The sequence below is a fragment of the Hippopotamus amphibius genome, chromosome 15 (genome assembly GCF_030028045.1).
Source record: "Hippopotamus amphibius kiboko isolate mHipAmp2 chromosome 15, mHipAmp2.hap2, whole genome shotgun sequence".
Lineage (NCBI taxonomy): Eukaryota > Metazoa > Chordata > Mammalia > Artiodactyla > Hippopotamidae > Hippopotamus > Hippopotamus amphibius.
In genome coordinates this window covers 43,355,085-43,361,084 of record NC_080200.1, presented here as the reverse complement: position 1 = coordinate 43,361,084, position 6,000 = coordinate 43,355,085, and positions in this window count along the sequence as shown.

The window sequence follows — 6,000 nt, the reverse complement described above, 5'->3', positions numbered from 1 at the left end:
CATGATGGTCGGTTTTAAGACCAACTTTCCCAGAGAACAGAACTGGAAACTGCTAATCTCGTAAGGCTTGGTTCTGAAAACTGGCTGTGTTCCTTCAACCACATTCTATTGGTCAGTCATAGAGCCTACCCAGATTCAACGGGAGGGGACATAAACCTCACCTCTCAATGGGAGAAGTCCAAAATACTGTGCAGCCAACTTTAATTTACAAGTAGGACTGATGAGTGAAAGAATCTGCTCATTTTTAGTATGAATAAATACTGCCATATTCTTTTCCAAAACAGTTTAATTCATGCATTCAGCAAATATTTGGGGGATATTACTTGACAGGCACTGTGTTATATATGAAATACATATAACCTAAAAACTTTTTACCCTTATAGAGCTTAATTTTAGCGATGGTTGATAGAAAATATATTGGTCAAGCAATAGCATGCCAGGTGGTGGTAAGTGTCATGAGAAAAATAAAGCAGGGGAGGAGACTAGAGAGTATCTAGGAAGAAAGAGGGAACTTTTAAATAGGATAGTCAGGGAAGGTTTCAATCTCAATATAATAGAAAAGAGCAAGTCAGAGAAGGGGGAGCATGCCTGCGATTTTCAGAGAACAGCAGCAAAGCCATTTGGAAAGGAGGAGAGTGAACATGAAGAAGGTTAGTGAAACCTAAGAGGAAAATGTGGGTGGGTCAGATTGTGTCATGAAAATTCACCCTCCCAGACCCCTGCCTACTAGTGATATAGCCTACAAGCATACATTTATTGGATATTTGCATATTCTTTTCTGTGAACGCCCCCTGAAGAAGAAGTAAAATATTAAAAGACATACAACATCAATAGGAATTACTCATAGGAAATTAATCAGTTTTTTGATGAGGATGCTGAGAGAATAAGATTCAAAGCAGGCTATTTGAAACAAGACAGCTTGAAATATGCTGCCCAAAGCTTAGGTTTGACATGTTAGTGATAGTTAGGTAGAAGATGTGAAGGCAACCTCTGGAAATGGTACATAAGGAGTAAGGTATAGCAGAAGGTAGAAGAGGCCAGAGAACTGAATAGGGATAGCAGACCCAGAAAAGACAAACTTCATCTGCTTCCAAAATTTTTATTAGGATCAACCTTAATAAAAACTTCAACTTTCAAAGTTGAAAGTGACTGTTTTAATTAGTTTTATAATTCTTCAATAATTATTTTCCAAAAGAAGTCTTTAGAACTCCCATATGCCTTCTTTACTCGGTAAAAATCCCGTTCTTGCTACAATTAAAAATGCCTTTTTTGGTTTTACGAAAAAAAAAATCTTTTTTGCTTGTCTATAATTTAGAAAATATCCACTTTGGGAAGAAAGTCTATAATAAAACATCTTGGACCAAAAGCCTTTGTCTATTAGATTTCTTCTAAATGAAATCCAGTGGAAGTGTATTAGCAAGTTTCACAGTTTATCTGTGGCTTGCCATCAGGTGTCAGGAAAATGACATTCACATCCCTTAATTGGTTCAACAGTACTTTATTGCTTGGTAATATTTGAACTTCCGAGATCTTCAGACCCCTGTAGTTGAACTCAAAATGTTTTAAACAAAACAGCATTTATTCAACTCATCAAGATAATTAAATAGCATTTTTCTCCCAAGACAGGAATATGGGTGGTCATTTCCCAACCTCTATGTTTAGCATATTCTAAATTGCAGCTTGTAGCAGACCTGCTGACTAAATACCTTTAAGCGGACTTTTCAATTGGGCCTTTATCAGGAGACTTCTTTGAAAAATTTTGTAAATTAAATGCTTAAGAATTCTTGCACCATCTTGGTCATAAGGGAATGAAAAATACATCAGAAACTGACCTTATGCCCTTTACGAAAATTAACTCAAAATGGATCATAGTCCTAAATGTAAAATACAAAACTATAAAACTCTTGGAAGATAACACAAGAAAAAGTCTAAATGATCCTGGGTGTGATGCCCTTTAAAATACAACACCAAAGATAAGATCCATGAAAGAAATAATTGATAAGCTGACAATCAAAATTTAAAAACTTCTGCTCTGCAAAAAGCAATATCAAGAGAATTAGAAGACAAGCAACAGACTGGGAGAAAATATTTGCAAAGAACACATCTGATAAAGGAGTATTATCCAAAATATACAAAGAATGCTTAAAACTCAACAATAACAAAGAACCTGATTTTAGTCTACGGCCATACCACCCTGAATGCGCCCGATCTCATCTGATCTTGGAAGCTAAGCAGGGTTGGGCCTGGTTAGTACTTGAATGGGAGAACCTGATTTTAAAATGGAGCAAAGACCTTAATAGACAGCTTACTGAAGAAGATACACAGATATCAAATAAACATATGAAAAGAAGCTCTACATCATATCATCAGGGAAATGCAAATTCAAACAACAATGAGATATCACTGCACACCTAACATAGTGCACACCTAACAGAATGGCCAAAATCCAGAACACTGACAACACCAGATGAAAAGCAACCAGAGCTCTCATTTATTGCTGGTGGGAATGCAAAGTGGTACAGCCACTTTGGAAGATGGTTTGGTGGTTTCTTGCAAAACTAAATGAATTCCTACTGTATGATCCAGCAATCACATACCTTGGTATTTACCTAAAGAAGTGGAAACTTATGTCTACATAAAAATCTGCACATGGATGTTTATAGAAGCTTTTTTCTTAATTGCCAAGAGTTGGAAGCAACCAAGATGTGCTTCAGTAGGGAATGCATAAATAAGCTATAGCATGTCCAGACAATGAAATATTATTCAGTGCTAAGGAGAAATGAGCTACCAAGCCATGAAAAGACATGAAGGAAACTTAAATGTATTTTACTAAGTGAAGAAAGAAGCTGCTCTGAGGAGGTTACATAATGTACGATTCCAACTATACGACACTCAGGAAAAGGCAAAACTATGAAAACAATTTAAAAAATCAAATTTGCCAGCGGTTTGGGAGGGAGAGACAAATAGGAAGAGCCAGCGAATTTTTAGGGCAGTGAAAATACTCTGATGATATCATAGTGATGGATATATGTCACTATACATTCGTCCAAACCCATACAATGTACAACACTAAGAGTGAACCCTAATGTAAACCTTGGACTCTGGGTGTCAGTGTAGGTTCATCCTTAGAAAAAAATGTGCCATTCTGGTGAGTAATGTTGACAGTGAGGGAGGCTACGCAGGTGTGAAGGCAGAAAGTATATGGGGAATCTGTGTACCTCTCTCGCAATTTTATTGTGAACCTAAAACTTCTCTTAAAAAATGTGTTTAAAAAAGCGACTGCAAATGTGGGGAAGAGAGGAGACCTTCTTTAACATAGTGCTTATGAAAGAGGCATGTAGATTTAAGTTAATTACAGACTTGCTATGTGAAACAATGGGGTATAGCTACCAAAACAGGAAATAAATTTTATATTAGGCTTCATTAATAAAGAAGAATAGTGTCCTGATCCAAGGAAGTGGTTTTCCTACTTTTCCCTAATCCAAGCACATTTATAGCATTTTGTCCACTTCTTGGTGCCACATTAATAGAATGTTGAAAACCATCACCTATTCAATAGGTGATGATATAGATCAGTGGTTCTCAAATTTTGCTGCACAATTAGAATCCCTTGGGGAGCTTTTAAAAATCTTGATGCCCAGGCAACACCCTGTAACAATTAATCAGAATCTCAAGGGGTGGGCTGCAGGCAACAATATTTCCTTAAAACTTTCCAGGTGATTCTAATGTACAGTAAAGTTTGAACACCTAGATGGTCGATATCACTCTTCTATTCATCTCCCGTGTCCATGATCCATCTCCCGCCCTCCCCCCTCCCCTGCTCCCATCTATACCCTCTCACTTTCTCTTTCTCTCTTTTTTCCTTACTTTCATCTTTCTTTCTATCTGTCTTCTCTTCAGTCTTTCTGTCTTTGTCTTTCTTTCTTCCTGTGTCTCATTTCCTTTTTTTCTTTTCTCTTTATCCCTCACTCTCTCCTCCATTTCTTTCTTAAGTACAGACACCCCCCCCCCACACACACACACCAAAGTTTTCCTGAATTACCTTAGTAATCTAAATAGGCTCCTGGATTCTAGGTTTGTTTTACTTTAACCCTCTCCCTTTACCTGCTGCCAAGGTTGATCTAACTAAAAAGAAAATATGATCAAGTTGCTTCCCTGCTTAAAATACTTCAGTGATTATCCATTGTATTCCATATAAAATTTAAACTCCCTTAAGAGCACAAGACTCTTTAAAGAACACAAACTCCCTGTGTATGATCTATAGCACCTTCTCTACTCTTCTCTCCCATCACTACACCACACGTTGTTTTCACTCTTGCCATATTTCACTTGAATGTGTCACAGTGTTTCATATTTCTATGCTTTTGCTATTGCTCAGTCCAAATATCTCTTTTTCTTCAAGTCCCAATTTAGGGACTTTCACGTATCTACTATGTATTCTATAGCATGTAATACGTACTTTTTACTTACTACAAATCATGCTAAACATCTTTCCCATCACACTCTAAACTTTTTGCGTTTAGTATCTAATTCTTAACTGCCTTCACAACTTCAATTTTAAATGTGCAAAAGGCATTCCATTTTGTTACAGAAGACCATCTAGAATAAATGACTAGAAACTACAGGAAGTATATTTTTGCTCAATACACAAGTAGAACTTTTACAAATTTGATGGTTCCCATGAGTTAGGGTGTTCACTTTCAGTAGAACTGTTCAAGCAGAGTTTGAATGCATTTCTTCATCAAATGGAAAGTAGGTAGAATTTCTAAGATTCCTTCCGACTTAAATGGTTTTTATTTTAAAAAGAACGTTTAGTAAACAAATCATGAAACATTTTTAGTTAGAGGACCTATTCCACGAGGAATGAAGGCTAAAGCAGAAAGAAGTTAGCCATAAAAAAAAGCACCCTTTCTTGCATATCTAACATTAAGATGGGGGCACCAACATACTTAGAAAAAGATACACTGCAATTCCACGCTCTTACTGAAGTCCCATAAATCTGGTAAAATTTTGACAGCAAGTGGATCAGAGAAAAAAATAACTGCTATTTATACCAACCTCCTACCCTAAACCCTAAAAGCTTTATGCACTGACAATGACTAGTTAAGAGGATTAAAATATCAAATCAAATCCATTATATTCTAAGCTCTTTTACTGTCCAAGAATAGCCATATCTTCCAATGAAGGAAAGTAATAATTTAGAAAGAGCAGCTCAATCACCCAAGCAGCTCCTGGCTGCCACCAGAAAGATCAGAGGAAGTTATTATTAGAAACTTAGGAAAGACATATGAGAAACCACAGCAAAAACCTTGGACATTTAAAAACTCAAATAGTTTCCATCTGAGTTTAAAGTCATAACCAAATGTGCCCAAACATTGAACACATGGAGAAAAGAGATAAATCAGATACAACATCTATAAATAAGAGATACGTGGAAAAGAAAACCCTTAGAAAATGTAGATGTAGATACTGAAGAACTAAAAGTGAGGGCAGGGAGCACAGAGGGCATTTTTGCTGGGGAAAATTGCCCAGTTCACTTTTTCTGAGCTATAAAGTTCTGCATTTCACACAAAAATTGCAGAACTTTCTGAGCAAATATAGCAAGGAAAATGCTTTATTTCACCATAAATACATATATTTTAAGATACACTCCAAAACCCATAACAAAAGATTTTAAAACAGCCAGGCCCTAAAAGAAATCTATGTTTAGTTCTTCCCTAAAACTCGAAAAAAATTTTTTTCAAATAAGCAAACGGTGGAAACATCCCCAAAGAGCCACAGAACATTTGTCAGAGGCCTCTAGATAAGCCTATTTCTCTCCACATGGTGGCTTTACTTACCTGAGCTTGTTACCAAACCCCAGAAGCTCTCTTCCAGGAAAGCTTCTCCCCCAAAGGTCAAAACTCCCACCTTCTTCCGTGAAGTGTAGTATTCTTGTACATTCACCAGAAAATGCCTATTGTAAAGCCTAGCACATAGTGTGTTCTCAACAAATGCTTG